Consider the following 18,496-nt stretch of genomic DNA (forward strand, 5'->3'; position numbering starts at 1 on the left):
AACTATCTTGCCTTTTCTGACTCGGCTAATTCCGAACGTATGCGGATTGCGCCCCTCGCGTCGGTTGGGCGGGAGGAGTAAATAAGGGTAATCGTTGGGTTATTATTATAATTCCACTCAAGTTATTGCTTGTACGGATAAACGGACGGACTAACAAACAGTCACCGAGAGTTCAAATAGTCTCGTTATTCTGATCATTTATATACGCATAAATCTATATCTATCTTGATTAGTTTCAGGTCTTACAAACAACCGTTAGCTGACAACATGTTTCGGGGTCATAAAAGTAGATAATACTAAGTTTTATACGATATATAAGTATATTAGTAATTTTACTTGTTTTGAGAATACAATTTAGTGCTATAATGAATTTTGTAGGTTACTTTCGATTACCAAGAAACATTGGCTAATCGCTGGCTAATCGAGAGCGTTACATTCATTATAATGAAGGTTGAAGTCAGTAGTTGCTGGTAGAGCATATTCTTTATGATAAGCCAAAATTATTAAAGAGTTATGTCTCTTTAGTATTTTTAGGCGTTAATATTTATTCGAAATGAGGTTTGATTATATCTTTACAATTTCATGTTACATTTGAATTCGCTTGCTTAATTAAATGTTCAAATATATATTATTGTCAAATGTAAGGTACTCGGCTCAAATGACTAAATTTTAGAAAGAATATAGTCATAAATCACTACCACCAACAACATACACTTCTCTTTCCATTCTTTCCTTACCTGTCATCTACTCATATCTCGTTTTCTCATTTCATAACTTGCTGATTTGCTTACTGATTATTCCCTAAACGAAGCCTAAGCTAAATTATTTATTTAATTACATAACGACAAACAATACACTTCTTTGCTCTTCAAATAAATTCAAAATTATTTTTATTACCCCCCTTTTAGTTGTAAGCATTGTAAAGATGCATCGTTAATGAAGTTAATGTACAGTAGTACTTCGAAATAACGAATATTCGTTTTAACGAACAAGCTAATTTTTTACATTGTGTACCTTAAATAACGAGCAATGGGGATTTGTCAGTACTCGGTTTAACGAACGTTACTATATTAATACTACCGTTACTATATTAATGTTTCTTTACGTTTTATATTTCTTATATTTCTCATTAAGTGTCAAAGCATGTGTGCAAAAAAAAGATTGAATTTGAAAGAAAATAACGAGATTATGTAAAAATTTCAATTAAAAAATTATAAAGAATCCCATAGTCGAGACAGTGGATAAAAATAAACAAAATCTTTTGAAAAATATAGAAAAGATGAGCTGCAGCTATAAAAAAAAATGTGGAAAACGGTTGGCTCAAGGGCCATCCCTGCAACTTCCCTCTAATTTCATACGCTAACGTTCAAATTTCGCTTTTTTCACTGCTTTTGAGCTCTTCGAAATTTTTCGTTTTCGATATCTAGCAAGTAAATCAACCGATTTCGACCCGGTTTGCGGCAAACGATGTGTTTCTTCAAGGTTTTAAGGAAAAAAATCGAAAAAAACGATTTTTCAAAATTTTTATTTTTGAGATTTCTCGAAATCTACTGGTCCGATTGGGTCCAAACTTACACGAAATTCAAGTGCAATGAAACCCTTTGGAATGCCGTTTAGTTTATTCAAATCGGTTGAGCAGTTTAATAGTTATAAGAGGGTCACATACATCCACACACACACACATACATACAGACATACGGACATCATCGTAGAAATGTTCGGGGAAGCTTCCTCGACCCTCAGAACGTCGAGATCTGTTGAGAACTCGATTTTTGCAAAATGGGGTGAAACCAATATCTTCCCGATTTTTAGAAAATTTTCCATTTTCTTAGCGGGAAGTTAAAAAACTTTTAGTAGTGGCGATTTTCCTGACACGGAATCAAAATTATTCTCGTGGCTTTTAAGGCAGCGGAATTGCCACATTAGCATAAGCGGAGTTGCGCATGGAGGTAATTTTAATGAAAACTATGGATGGTTGACACGTTTTAATGAAAGATATGGAATCCGTCTTAAAGTGTGGGGAGACTTTCATCGATTGTATAGCTTGTTGAACCCTTTAAAAAACATTAATGGAAGTTTTTACAAAAGATACTATTATCTATCTAGTTGGCAGAGATGACAGCGCCAGGGAGAAAAATATTCAAAGAGAGATTGACTGTCCTTATATGCAAGTAAAAAGCCTTTAGTGGCTGCCAAAACTAAAAATCATCAAGCATTTCGCTTTTTTTTTATTTTTTATCTGTTGATTACACTTACTCAAAAAATGCAGGGAAAAAAGCTTCAATTAAAAATTTTTCTTTCTCTAATTTACATCATACTTAGAATATTTCTTGCAAAACAAATAAACTAAACCAATTGCCGTTAAATGCATTAATAATTTTGGATAATTTGCCGTCTCATCTCCCGGCTGATGAATAAATTAGAGAAAGAGTTTTTGACAAAATATGCCTCCAAATATTACCAAAATTTTTTTCAAATTGCCTTTATAATGCTGTGACAGCATTGTTTTTGGGAGTCTAACTCTAAAGCAACTTTAAGGAAATGCTGGAATAAGCTCTTTAATCAAGGTAAGGATACTTTGGCAATAAGGAATTCAGTTAAATTGCTGAATTCGGTTTTTCCAAATGTAAATAACGTTAAATTATATGTTTCTTTAAAATATTCAGCTTCAATGAACGAATGGATGGGTTGAACAAAATATCATTAAGGGAATAACGAAATTGAAAATGTAAACTCAAAAATGGAAAATGAAGATGCAGTGAAAAATTTCAATGTATCCAGTGAGCAAAGCAGAACTTATTGACTGAACTTCAGGAAAAAGCCATCCAGTGTAATTTTCGTATTCCAACGAAGCAAAACACGATTATTCAATTTTTTAAATTGCTAGAAAAACTTATACTACTGATATACAAATATTTTGATCTAATGATATACATATGTATGTACACGCATATGCGTTTTGAATTGTTCCTTTTTTTTGTCGCTTTTTAAACAAATAATTCATTAATTTACCAAACTGTAATTTGCGAATATTCTACACATTTTTATTGAAAAACATACCTCGCTAAGTGAGTACTCGAATTAACGAATAATTCGATATAACGAACTGGCCTGACAATCAATGTGTTCATTATTTCGGAATAATTTAATTTTTTTAATTACAGCACTGAATAACTTAATATTCACTGACGATTGACTACGCGAGGATATTGTTGTCATCTATTATTTGCATTAAAATTAATTATTGACGATCATACTTGTCGCGTTTCGAAATGGGTCGCAAGCGTAATCTTCCACTGCACAAATTTTTTACATTCCACAACAGGTATGGAATTTGACAACTTTTAATTGCGGAGAATTTGGTGCAAAAAATGTGCGAAAATGTAGTTGAGGTTGCCGAAATTATTTATAATTTTAATAACTTTTCTTTAAAAAAAGAAAATTTTTTGAGACAATTTATTAACAAACAAAGAAACAGTAAACGTATTTTAATACGTGTATATTATTTTTAGTTTTTAATACATATTTTTAAATACAAATTACTACTTATGTGTATATATAAATTATAATAACAAATAAGTCACCTAGACTTAATAATTAGTTACATCAAGCTTTCGCCATAAGTTCATTCTCGCCTATCTATAGCCAAAATAATGTTCAGCAAATAATGAAGGGCTAAGTCCCGGTATAACCGAACATTTCAGATACTTGCAACTTGCAAGTATCAAAACCGGGGAAATATTTTCAGGTGTTGACAAGCGAAAGAATTATTATTATTATATTATATTAAAATCATCTTCAAAGGAGATATATATGAGACCAGAAAATCGGAATTGATTATATTACTGATGTAAGGTCATATTAAACGCCAAATCACATACTTTGTATGAAAACTTGTCCACTTAATTTAATTAAATTTTATCACATTTTGACCGACCTGAACGGTTTAAAGACAGGTGGAAAGTCACTATATAGAGTATTATGGGAGCAGAAAAGGTCTGAGCTGATTACACTAACTTTTGACATTGCTCAAACATACTTGAGAACATATTTTCACGCAATTTCATAAATATATAACTCACACACTGATCGACATGCTCTGCATAAAGTTTGCTAGAATAAAATACTTATAACATCACTATTTGTAGTATATGGGAGTTGGGGAAATTCGTCGACCAATTTCACATATTTTTGGCATAAAACTATGGTATATTCAATATTATACGATCAGTTAATATTGCTCAGATATATTACATATTTACCGATACATACGATATAAAGCCTGGCTTATTGCTAAAGACCAATGAATTCAAATAACCCCACACGAAGTAGTCGAATGGTTGATGTTGTCAAGATCAACTTCTTCTAATCGCGACCATAAAAAGTTGATTATCATCGATCTATACCGCTCTCCATTGGCATTAACGGTGTCACCAGCCTCATTTCGAAAGAAGTACGGACCGTTGATTCCACCAGACCAAAACCACACCAAACGGTAAATTTAGGTGAATGTAATGGTTGTTCATAAATAATTTGACAGTTTTGTTTATTTACCGCAACACTCATCATAACCATAACGACCATAAAATGGCAAAAGCTCACAAAAAGTTGCAATTGGAAAACGATTATTTTGATAATAAAGTTGAATAATTTGTAAAAGTGGTTTTTGCGTATATCTTTAGATAATGAAATTGCAAACATTACTGAATTTATATGAAAAAAAAATAAAATTACAGATCATGATATATCAAAAATGACCGAAACGACACTTATAAATCATATCATCGCTTTTGGAAATTCCAATAGAAATATCCACAATTTTACATTTACCAATGTGATAAAAATACGCACTTGCCGCTTTACTATTTGGCAACTAATTTTTTTCCTTTTTTCGAAGTTACCTCCAATATTATTAAAAATTGTGTATGTGCTGTCATACTGTATAGTTTTTAAAATATTGTATTCTTTAATTCGCAAACAAAAATTTACTAAGAAGAGATTTTAGTTATATAATACATACATATGTATATGTACAATACATTCAATTAGCTCCATCGAATGTGGTGCCCACACCTCTCAGCTTGCGGTGACTTTGTGCAAAGCTTGGAATCCGTTAAGTTTATTAAGAAAGCACGGAAAATCGTAAAGCTTTTACGGACGCCGTCATACATGTGAGATTTGTAGCTTATTACATATAACTCAAAATAGTATTAAATATGTATTATTATTGTCATAAGTATTTAATAACAGAGAATCGTTATTACAGTTAGTTCTCGATTTTGCCATATGTTGGTGTTCAATATATCAGATGTTGAACAAGCTGCAAGCCTTTAAAGAAATGTGTGAGAGGCATGTCAAATCATCATTAAAGTTTACTTGGTGTGATTGGGATGAAATAAGAAGACGAATTATTCATGGGCGATTTTTATATGTTATTATTAGAGCTTAAGCTAACAATTATTTCAGCTTTGAGCACCACACTGTGAGCAAATACATCGAAAAGAGGGAAGGAAGTTTGTTAGCAAACAAGGAAGTTACTTGCAGCACTTACCTAAACCCTCGTTTTCGCAGAGTTCTGTTGCAAAAGCCACTGATGTGGGCCAGAACACAGCTTAAAGAGCTCTTGTAAATTGTAAATATTAATAAATAATATATTTATATTTAATATTAATCAAACTCCTAGGGCTTGCCCAAACAGCCCAACAGCATCAACATTATTTGAAGCACCTAACGTCATATTTTCGCTAAACTCGACTACCTGCTCACTTTTGAACGAGTTTTTGAATTAAATTGAGGTTGAAAAAAGGATATGCCAAAATTAACAATTATAGTCCAAGCCCAGTCAGTTTAAGTAAACTTTTAAAGGAATAATGAAATGAAAAACCATTTCAATACCCCTATCTAAATCATTCAGCTAAGGTGGTGCACTTTGGACCTGACATACAAGTGAGCGTTGAAAGGTCCTTTTCAGCACTCAAATTGTTATTGACAGACCAAAGGTCCAACCTTTCAAGAGAGTTACTTTCAAAACTACTAATAATTTAATTTATATTCATAACGAATGTACTTTGTATTGAATAAATAAATAAAATTAAATTTTGTGAGGACGGATGAGGTGTGGGAAAATTTTAATGTAAACTTGCCAAAAGTGTGTACTGGAATATTATATAATAATAACAGCATCCTTCTTTGCCGACAAAAATTATTATACTCCTGCAACATGTTGTTACGAAAACGGTGTTTTACTCATAACGGCGCATCTTTGTGCCTTAAATGGATAAAATCGGGTGAAAGCTTGCCCTCGGCCCCATATAACTAATATCAAGTTTTTCAAACATCTAGTTGGTCTTACTCCTTATATATTGGTAATACACGTAGTATGTGAAGTACTTTAATGAAACTCGAGATCATCTTGTTGCTGATAATGTGTAGCAATGACAAAACAACATTTTTATACTCTCGCAACCTGTTGCTACAGAGTATAATAGTTTTGTTCACCTAACGGTTGTTTGATATAGGGTTATGTATATATAAATGATCAGGATGAAGATACGAGTTGAAATCCGGGTGACTGTCTGTCCGTCCGTCCGTCCGTGCAAGCTGTAACTTGAGTAAAAATTGGGATATCTTTATGAAACTTGGTAGACATGTTTCTTGATACCGTGAGACGGTTGATATTGCAGATGGGCGTAATCGGACCACTGCCACGCCCACAAAACGCTATTATTCAAAAACAAATAAATTGCCATAACTAAGCTCTAGAACAAGATACAAGACTGTTATTTGGTATACAGGATCACATTAGGGAGGGGCATCTGCAGTTAAAAATTTCTTTTTTTAAAGTGGGCGTGGTCATGCCCCTAATAGGTTTTATGTGCATATCTCCTAAACCGCTAATGCTATAATAACAAAATTCACTGGAAGCAAATGTTTTTAGAACCTATACCTACAGTGTGAAAATGGGTGAAATCGGGTGGCAACTCCGCCCACTCCCCATATAACGGTACTTTTAAAAACTACTAAAAGCGCGATAAATCAAGCACTAAACACACATGAGACATTAAATTTTATCTCTGGGATGGTATGAAATGACTTTATAGGAACCGCTATCAAAATTAGACAGTGGGCGTGGCACAGCTCACTTTTAGGAGAAAACCCATATCTTGGGATCTGCTTAACCGATTTCAACCAAATTCGGTGCATGACGTTCTTTTCATATTTCTATGTCACGCCTATTTCCCATATAACACCATTTTCAAATTCATCTGATTCTTTCACTTTCCACTATGCAAATCAGGCAACAATGACTGTATCGGGATAAAACTTTGCGTGAATAATGCGATTAAAGTATGCCACCTTGCGGCCAAAAATTGTCTAAATCGAACCAAAACTGATCAAGCCCCTAAGTACTAAATATGTGGACCCCAGTGCCTATAGTTGACCTTCTACCGAAAATATCAGCCAATCCACAAAGAAATCTCAAACGAGTACACCATTTGACTTTGCGAGAGTATAAAATGTTCGGTTACATCCGAACTTAGCCCTTCCTTACTTATTTTTTAAGTAACTTTCATGATTTGGATCTGATAGCGATAAAATTTAGACATATATCAGAAAGGCGGAAAGAGGGCGTGGCAAAACCATAACATAAATTAATCCTTTAAATTTGTTCTAAAAAGAAATGCAACGAAGTTAGCACAAACTTCTTAAAAAATCAGTGATCTAAAAGTAAGTTTTAGTTTGATCAAAAATAATGATTGTTTATGATTTCTCATAAAATTAATCGAACTTAATCATTATCGGTGAAGAAAATTATAAAAATCCGAAATTAAACACGTAAGGAAGGGTTAAGTTAGGGTTGTAACTGAACATTTTATACACGTGCAAGCTCGCAAGGAACAAATACCTTCAAGTACTGGCAAAACTAAGAAGCTTGCGTATAACCGAACATTTTATACTCTCGCAAAGTCAAGTGGTATATTCGTTTGAGATTCCTTTATATATTTTGATTAATTTGCATAGTGGAAAGTGAAAGAATCAGATGGAGTTTAAAATGGTGTTATATAGGAAAAAGGCGTAGTTGTAGTTTTCGCACTATAACATAGAAATAGAAATATGAGAAGAATGTTATGTACCGGTTGAAATCAGTTAAGCAGATCCCAAGATATGGGTTTTCACCTAAAAGTGGGCTGTGCCACGCCCACTGTCTCATTTTGAACGCGGTTCCTATAAAGTCATCTCATACTATCCCAGAGATAAAATTTATTGTCTCTGGCTTGTTTAGTGCTTGATTTATCGCGCTTTTAGTAGTTTTTAACAGTACCGTTATATGGGGAGTAAGGGTCTTGTCATCCGATTTTAGCAATTTTCACACTGTTAACAGAGGTGCTAAAAGCATTTGTTCCCAGTGAATTTCGGTATTATAGCTTTAGCGGTTTAGGAGATATGCACATTAAACCTATTAGAGGCGGGATTACGCCCACTTACTCCTGTGTACCAAATAATAGTTTTGTGTTTTTGATTAATGGCATTTTGTGGGCGTGGCAGTGGTCCGATTACGCAATACCGATCTGCAATACCCACCGTCTTACGATACCAAGAAATATGTGTACCACGTTTTATAAAGATATCTCAATTTTTACAGATGAACGGACAGACGGACAAACAGTCAGCCGGATTTCAACTCTTCATACTGATAATTTATATATATATACAACCCTATATCTAACTCGATTAGTTTTAGGTGATAACCGTTAGATGAACAAAACTATTATACTCTGTACAACCTGTTGCGATAGTATAAAAATGTTGCGAAAGAGTTCAACATTCATTGTTCGACGAAATCGTGAATGGATTTGGTATCTTAACTTATATTATAGGTCATATACTCACTTAGTTTTATTACTAGATTTTACTTCGCGCCAGTAAAGATAATATTCAAATCATCTCCAAATGTGATATACAATCGAAGAGATTAAATTTAATATATTGAGTTGATGTGGAAAACTTCAAAAGGATTGAAATTTATTCTATTAGGAATTGATGGTTTGGACAAAAGTCTAGACCAATTTTGTACATATTCGCCGCTAAACCACATAATTTTTAAGAAAACTTGTCCACTTAATTTCTTTAAACTATCACACAGTTAATTTTATTAAGATATCTTACATATGAACCGATGCATATATAAGGAATAAACCCAACGGGAAGTTTGAAAGTCTTATACTAGGTATGTGGGGGATAGGGGTAATATTTATACAATTTTATCTATTTTTGGGAATACCACATATTGCTAACAGAAATTCTCTCTGATTTTCAATAAGGTACTTCCCATAGCATGGTCAATACATATACACATAGCCAAAAAAGTCTGCATTCACCCGACACTATTTTTTAAGACATTAAAAACACAATGTAAATAGGTAATTCAGTTCAAATTTTAGTGTAAGGAGAAGTAAACATAGACACCATTAAATCTGCGTTCAGCTTTAAAATTAGTTACAAAAGTATTAAAAATGATAAAGAACAAGTAAGGAAGGGCTAAGTTCGGATGTAACCGAACATTTTATACTCTCGCAAAGTCAAATGGTGTACTCGTTTGAGATTTCTTTGTGGATTGGCTGATATTTTCGGTAGAAGGTCAACTATAGGCACTGAGGTCCACACATTAAGTACTTAGGGGCTTGAACAGTTTTTGTTCGATTTAGACAATTTTTGGTCACAAGGTTGCATACTTTAAACGTATTATTCACGCAAAGTTTTACCCCGATAAAATCATTGTTGCTTGATATGCATAGTGGAAAGTGAAAGAATCAGATGGAATTTAAAATGGTGTTATATGGGAAATAGGCGTGGTTGTAGTCCGATTTCGCCCATTTTCGCACTATAACATAGAAATATGAAAATAACGTTATGTACCGAATTTTGTTGAAATTGGTTAAGCAGATCTCAGATATGGGTTTTCACCTAAAAGTGGGCTGTGCCACGCCCACTGTCTAATTTTGAACGCGGTTCCTATAAAGTCATCTCATACCATCCCAGAGATAAAATTTAATGTCTCATGTGTGTTTAGTGCTTGATTTATCGCGCTTTTAGTAGTTTTTAACAGTACCGTTACATAGGGAGTGGGCGGAGTTGCCACCCGATTTCAACTATTTTCACACCGTCAATAGAAGTGCTAAAAACATTTACTTCCAGCAAATTTTGTTATTATAGCATTAGCGGTTTAGGAGATATGCACATTAAACCTATTAGAGGCGGGACTACGCCCACTTTTAAACAAAAATAACTGCAGATGCCCCTCCTTAATGTGATTCTGTGTACCAAATAATAGTCTTGTATCTTATTGTGGAGCTTAGTTATGGCAATTTATTTGTTTTTGATTAATAACGTTTTGTGGGCGTGGCAGTGGTCCGATTACGCCCATCTGCAATACCAACCGTCTCACGGTACCAAGAAACATGTCTACCAAGTTTCATAACGATATCTAAATTTTTACTCAAGTTACAGCTTGCACGGACGGACGGACGGACAGACAGTCACCGGGATTTCAACTCATCTCTTCATCCTGATCATTTATATATAAATGACCCTATATCTAACTCGATTAGTTTTAGGTGATACAAACAACCGTTAGGTGAACAAAACTATTATACTCTGTAACAACAGGTTGCGAGAGTATAAAAATTAAATTAAATATTTTGTTGGATAGCCGCGTTATTTTAAAACCTCGCTCAATTGATTTGGCATTGATCTTACCAACTTATCTGTTTCCTCAGCTGTAATCTGGGACCATTCTGGGGGAAGCCTCTTTACTTGTTATTGTATGCTGACGAATTCTTTTTCCAACACATCCCATAGATGCTCAATAGGATTGAGATCAGGTGATTGAGGGGGCGTTTTAAGTTGTCTAGGAGCATTGTACAACAGCCAAAGTCTAACTGTTTCCGCAGTATGCTTCGGGTCATTATCTTGTTGGAACCAAAACGTCGAAGATAATTCAAGATTCTCTGCACTTTGTTTCAAAATGTTTTTTTTTTAATGTTCAAATAACCCCATTTATTCATTGAATTCGTCAACTCCAAACGCAGGATTTCCAAATTTCCGTCCGCAATGAAATACAAATCCATCATTTCAAGTGACAATGATATTATATCCAATATGTTTGCAGAATTTTTCAAGTCAAACTACTGTAATAATTCTTCCAAAACTTTTTCTTATCAGCAAGTGCTGTGTTCGAATACTTTAATTAACGCTCCAATTATTTCTGAAGAAGACGTCCAATTTAATTTAAATAAGTTAAAACCATCGTTTAGTTAGAGAGTATAATAGTTTTTTAAAGGTTATATTTACGTCAATAATCTTGTAGACGTAATTCGAGGGTTAACTTTCACCATATTTATTATTTTCCGTTCTTCCCGGGCTGATAATATTTTCCGACGGCCAGATCGCGGTTTTGAAGTTAAAATTCTGGTTTTTTTAATTGTTTACGACGCGCTGGACAGAAGAATACGCTTTTCCAATAGTTTGCCCAATTTTTCTGAAACTTTCGCCATCTTTCCACAACTTAATAATAAATTTTCATTCCGACAGACTAATTTCTTTTCCTTTGGTTTCCATTTTTTTAAATATGATTAAAACGCGTCACGAGCTTTTTAAACGACTTATTATATTAAAACAATAGAATCTACGCAAAAAGAACGAACAAATTCATGAGAAGTAACGATATTTCCAATTCAAGCTAACTGAACGCAGACTTAATGTTTACTTGTTCTTACACCAAAATCATATATAGGCCGATATATGCGGAAAGACAACTGGAGGTTAGAAAATCTTTAGATTAGGTATATGGGGGCTAAGGGAATTATTGTCCCGATTCATCTCATATTTGACAAACAGACATAGCATTATCAGAAAAGGATTCTTTCAATAATATATCACAGGAGTCCAATTAGTCGGTATCTGGGGGCTTAAAGAGTTTTGGTCCGTTTTTACAACTTTTAGACACAAGATGGCATATCTTAAAAGCACTATTTGTGGAAAGCCTAATTCAATGGTGGTAGATTTTTATACTGGAAATTGAAAGAATTAGATGGAATTTCAAATTGTGTTATATGGGAAGTAGGCGTGGTTTTTGTCCGATTGCGGACTGTAACATAAGAATGTCAGGCTAATGTTATGTACCAAATTTAATTGAAATTAAACGATCAGGTCTGGGTTTTCACCTAAATATTGGCAGTATCCCGCCCATTGTCCAACTTTGAAACCGGCTTCTATAATAATTTCATTACAGCTCGGTTGCAGAATTAGACTTTTTTTATTGAGTTAAAGCACTTATGTCTTTAAAATAATCGTTATATAGGCGGGGTTATAAGTCTATTCAATCAATTTTTACACCTTCAGTAGAAAGGCTGAAAATATTAGTTCTGAATAAGTTTGGTTGATTTATCTTAAGTGGTTTGAGTGATATTTACATTAAACCTATTAGGGCCTACGCTCACTTTTTCAAAATTTTTAAAACCACAGATGCTGAATTTCAATAATACATATTCAGGAAAGAGAGGGGTTGAAAATTTATGCTCCGATTTCGACTCTTTTTAGATGTGAGATGCCATGGCTTGAAAACACTATTTGTGCAAAATTTGGTTCCATTATCTTGAATGGTTCTCGATTTTTGTAAAGTCACATGAAAGAATTAGAAGAAATTTAAAATTAGTTATATTGGAATAGCCAAAGTTGTAAGTCGATTTGGTCTATTTTCAAACTGTGAAAATGTCATGATGCATGCAAATATTGATATGTGAGATATGTACATATGTATGTCATGTGTATTTTTTAAAATCGTTAAACTACAGATGTTCCTCCGTACTTTGATTTGCTCTGTACCATTTCGTTAGTTTCGTATCTGAATAATACTATGAACAGTGTATAATACTAGCCAAACTCTCACAAAATCTCGACTTAAGCAAAAAATTTCGGATTTTTCGTACTTTTCCGCACTATTAGCCCATGTGTTAGCTAATTATCAACCGATTTAGAAACGTTTAAAAAACAAAAGAAACTTAGAACTGTCGAATGATACATAGATGTTTTAATAAATCTTAAGATATTTATTTGTTTTTGCACAACAAACTTAAATTTTGTTACCCTTTTTCTTATTTTTTGACTTTGGCGATATTTTCACACACTATTTTATAAGAAAACTTAATGAGTTCTGATATGATTCAAAGAGTAAGTTTAATACTGAGTTTAGCGAATGTTTCTTTCCAACGAGCTTATTTCACCAATAAATATAATTTTTTTACCCAATTTTGACGTCTTTATCACTTTCCGCTATATATGTCACGTGTTGTTTATCTTTTGTTGTGTTTGCTGTTAAATTTGATTAAAATCGTTGTAAAGTAAAACTAAAATGTGCGACAAACGTAATAAATTTTGCTACTTGTGGCTTATTTACGGATTCAAGTCATCAGCGTGATTTTAAAAATAATATTGGTGTTGTAAAAATATGTAACAAGATTTTTGAAAGGTTTTATAGTGCGAGGCACTGGTACGAGCCAGACTTTATTTGTGGATTTTGCTGCACAACATTAAAAAATGGAAAGCTCAACAATCAATTACTTTGTCCTTTTCTGTGCCTATGGCTTGGCATTATCAGGCATGTCATAAACAAGATGATTGCTAGCTTTGCCAAACAAACGAATCAGGTCAAAATTTTAAATCGCGGAAAAACGTAAAGTATGCAAATGTTGTTATGGTTACAAAACCAAAATACATAAATGCCGAAGTGCCTACGAAAAGTGAGTCCACTGATGCTGGGGAAACATATTATAGCAAGAATTCCTTGCTTGTAAATCAAAATCAACGGAAAGGCACTTGGTTCAAATCCTCGGTTCACGTCTAAAGTAGTGGAATTTAGTGGACAAATATTTTTAAATAACATCGGGTAAAAAAAGCGACCGCACTTTGTTACTTGGAGAAACTTTGATGGCAAAGACAGTGATCTAGTACATTGCGTAAATGTACCCAAATTATTTTCGGCTTTAAATCATAATTATTATATAATGCAGATGAATTATGACATTACATTGATGGATCGTGTAAAAGTACCTACTCTCTAAAAAAAAAAAAAAAATCGTGTTCCCTTACTAAAGTCTTTAATTCCACCCTTAGGCTTACAAACTGTGTTATTACACAATGAAAATCTGTTACCATCAGTTCCAATCGAGGATGGAGTTAACATTAGATGACCGTATTTGTCCCGACAAAATCCGGGACGGTTTTTTTTAGTCATCGATTTTTTTCATATTATAAGTCACTGAAAATCGCGACATATAATAGATGAGATAGCAACACTTGTTCACTTCATACTTTTTATACTCTCGCAACAAGTTGCTACAGAGTATAATAGTTTTGTTCACCTTACGGTTGTTTGTATCACCTAAAACTAATCGAGTTAGATATAGGGTTATATATATATGAACAGGATTAACTGACGAGTTGAAATCCGGGTGACTGTCTGTCCGTCCGTCCGTCTGTGACAAGCTGTAACTTGAGTAAGAATTGAGGTATCAATTCGGTTGGTATTACAGATGGGCGTAGTCGAACCTCTGCCACGCCACGTCAATTATAAGCGTATACAACAAAACACAAGAACGATTTCTCATAATTTGAGTAAATTTAGTTTACAAATTGCTTTAATTAATTTCACTGTTCCAACAGTTTCTACCTCTAATTAACAAAATATTATATATAAAGAAATCTCAAACGAGTATACGATTTGACTTTGCGAGATTATAAAATGTTCGGTTACATCCGATCTTAGTTCTTCCCTACTTGTTTTTATTTTTTTATTTCTAAGCCAGGGACGCTTAACTAGGAATCTGTACTGTTCCGGCCAAACCGGGACGAATGGTCAGCAAAGGTTAACAAGAAAGTAACGTATGAAATGATGGAAAACATTTTTCGGTTGATCAATTATGTCGCGCATTAATGGAAAGTCATCGCTGACTTAAAAGTTTTGACAATTTTATTTGGCATGCAAGGTGGCTACACAAAATATCCTTGGTATCTTTGTGAATGGGATAGTCGGGCATCCAAACAGTATGATGCAAAGTATGGCCATCTCGAGAGTCACATCAGATAGGCAATAAAAACCTTCTAAGTATAAGGGTGTTATCTTACCACCACTACACTTAAAGCTGGGATATATGGAACAGTTTGTAAAGAAATTGGGTGTTAATAGTGAAGCTTTTCTTAATATTAAAACTGTCTTCCCAAATTTAAGTGAAGCTAAAATAAAAGTTGGTATTTATTAATTTATTTTCATACCTAGTTCCTTTTTATTGTTTTTATACTCTCGCAACCCGTTGCTACAGAGTATAATAGTTTTGTTCACCTAACGGTTGTTTGTATCACCTAAAACTAATCGAATTAGATATAGGGTTATATATATATATAAATGATAAGGATGAAGAGACGAGTTGAAATCCGGGTGACTGTCTGTCCGTCCGTCCGTCTGTCCGTCCGTCCGTGCAAGCTCCAACTTGAGTAAAAATTGAGATATCTTTATGAAACTTGGTAGACATGTTTCTTGGTACCGTGAGACGGTTGGTATTGCAGATGGGCGTAATCGGACCACTGCCACGCCCACAAAACGCCATTAATCAAAAACAAATAAATTGCCACAACTAAGCTCCGCAATAAGATATAAGACTGTTATTTGGTACACAGGATCACATTAGGGAGGGGCATCTGCAGTTAAATTTTTTTTTTAAAAGTGGGCGTGGTCCCGATTATGTAATGATATAATAACAAAATTCACTGGAAACATTTTTTTAGCACTTCTATTGACGGTGTGAAAATAGTTGAAATCGGGTGGCAACTCCGCCCACTCCCCATATAACGGTACTGTTAAAAACTACTAAAAGCGGAATGGTATGAGATGACTTTATAGGAACCGCGTTCAAAATTAGACAGTGGGCGTGGTACAGCCCAGTTTTAGGTGAAAACCCATATCTTGAGATCTGCTTAACCAATTTCAACAAAATTCGGTAAATAACGTTATTTTCATATTTCTATGTTATAGTGCGAAAATGGGCGATATCGGACTACAACCACGCCTATTTCCATTATAACACCATTTTCAATTCCATTTGATTCTTTCACTTTCCACTATGCATATCAAGCACAATGATTATATCGGGGTAAAACTTTGCGTGAATAATACGTTTAAAGTATGTCACCTTGTGACCAAAAATTGTCTAAATCGAAGCAAAACTGTTCAAGCCCCTAAGTACTAAATATGTGGACCCCAGTGCCTATAGTTGACCTTATACCAAAAATATCAGCTAATCCACAAAGAAATCTCAAACGAGTATACCATTTGACTTTGCGAGAGTATAAAATGTTCGGTTACATCCGAACTTAGCCCTTCCTTACTTGTTATAATATACATATGTATAAAGGTAACATATTTTCATTGAACCTCAAAATTATGAGCGACGTTAACTTTATGCACAAGTTAAGCTGTGTTGAGAAACGTGCATGAAAGAGTTTTGTAGCGCTATGTGATAATTTCCTTGGGAATAACTGAAGTAACGACTATATCACGGTCATAAACGAATTTTTAAGAGCGTATGGTGAAATGGGTTGCAACATGTCGATAAAAATTCATTTCTTGCAATCGCATTCGGACTTTTTCCCACATAGTCTGGGCAGTTCAGTGATGAACAAGGCGAACACTTCCACCAAGAAATGGTTAAGATCGAAAAACGTTTCGAAGAAAAAAAAAAGAAATATGATGGCAGAATATTGTTGCTCAGTACAACGTGAAACTGACCATGCTGACCTAAAGAGAAAATAATCAAAAAAGCTTTTGAACGTTGGTCGGTAATAAACGTACTCTTTGAATCAAATCAGAACTCATTTAGTTTTCTTATAAAATAGTGTGAAAATATCGTCAAAGCCAAAAAAGAAGAAAAAGGGTAACAATATTTAAGTGTGTTGTGCAAAATCAAATAATCTCTTAAGCTTTATTAAGACATCTATATATCATTCGAAAGGTCTGAGTTTTTTTTTAATTAAGCCGTTCTTAAATTTAAAATCGGTTGATAATTAGCTAAGATATGGGCTCATAGTGCGCAAAGGTACGAAAAATAAGTTTTTTAAGCTTAAGTCGAGATTATGGGGGAGTTTGGCAAATTCCAAAATTAGATTCTCGTTTTACTCAACAAGACCTACAAGAAAAATAACATCACTTCCCAGCTATTTCCACTTCGTTCTTTTTTGTACCACTGTGTTAATATTCAGGGCAGCGGTATATTCTTTGAAGATATTTTTCAGATCGAATTCAACCGTTAGTTGAATAAAACTATATATATTTATTCCTTCAAAACTAAAAACGAATTGCTTATCTAATGGAAACAATGCATTTCTGTAGATCTAGTTATACAGAAACCTGTAGATCTAGTTATACAGAAACTAATCAATTGTCTCGAATGTGTATGCATATTAAATTAAGTTAAGTCTCTTAAGTATGCTGAAACAGTATTAAGATTCCCTTAGAATGCCAAGGATCGGTTGCAACTTACATATTTGCATTTCTGCATTTTCATCTCTGATGGAAAGTTTTATGGTATTTGGCTTAATTTAAATTATATTTTAATAAATAAATGCGATAACTATATGGAAATTAGCTAAATTTAACGCCTGTTGATCCTTTTTATCCTTTGTTACCGATAATAATTTATATGGCGTGTAGAAGAATGATTTAACGGCCTCATCTTGCACTTTGACCCCATCATATCTGTGTTTGCGAAACTTGTACAGTCTATTAGTGGAATGAGCAACGAGCTGAAACCGCATTCAAAACACAAAGCAGTAAGCTGTGATGTGTTGTTCATACTATTCGATCGTCGGTGTTATTCACAGCTGCGAATCATGTCAAACGAAGGCAATCTAAATACACACACACATATCTATATGAAAATATATATGTTCGTACATGGTAAGTACAAGGTACATATAGATATGTACGGAAGTAGTACGTACCTTTTGGTATGTGTGAAAGTAATGCAAAAACCAGAAATGAAAAAAGCAAACGAAAACACAGCACTTAATGGAGAAAAGCAGCAGAAAAGCGAACAAACGTATCGCTGTTGTGGTGCTTTGTTCGCATTTTCGCTCGTTGCTACATCGTCGGCACCACGACGAGCCTCGTGTTTTATTTTGCAGCTATTATTTTTTATAATTTTTTGGTGATCTGATCAGTAAAGTGAACAGAGTCAACAACACATCGGCCGTCGTGGCAGACGAGCAGCACAACAAAGCTGCCAACAAAGCTAACAATTCGAATCATGGTATTTCGTTTGACAACCGCAAATACATGCGCACGAACAAACACACTTGCATCATGGTGTGTAAATACTTAGAAGTTTACATAACGGCAGAGGCATCTTTGTGCCCAACTTCCCACATACTCGTTTAAATATTATAT

At 33.9% G+C, this 18,496-nt stretch overlaps 1 long non-coding RNA gene and 1 pseudogene across 1 annotated transcript; both read left to right on the forward strand.

Moving 5' to 3' along the window:
- The first annotated feature begins 2,296 nt into the window (after positions 1-2,296).
- Positions 2,297-3,030, forward strand: LOC138857591 (uncharacterized). Its single transcript, XR_011396724.1, has 2 exons — positions 2,297-2,567; positions 2,667-3,030. It is a non-coding gene; the product is annotated as an uncharacterized lncRNA (long non-coding RNA).
- A 1,723-nt stretch (positions 3,031-4,753) lies between these two features.
- LOC138857319 (uncharacterized) lies at positions 4,754-6,138 on the forward strand (annotated as a pseudogene).
- The last annotated feature ends 12,358 nt before the right edge of the window (positions 6,139-18,496 follow it).

This window comes from Bactrocera oleae, chromosome 5 (genome assembly GCF_042242935.1).
Source record: "Bactrocera oleae isolate idBacOlea1 chromosome 5, idBacOlea1, whole genome shotgun sequence".
NCBI lineage: Eukaryota > Metazoa > Arthropoda > Insecta > Diptera > Tephritidae > Bactrocera > Bactrocera oleae.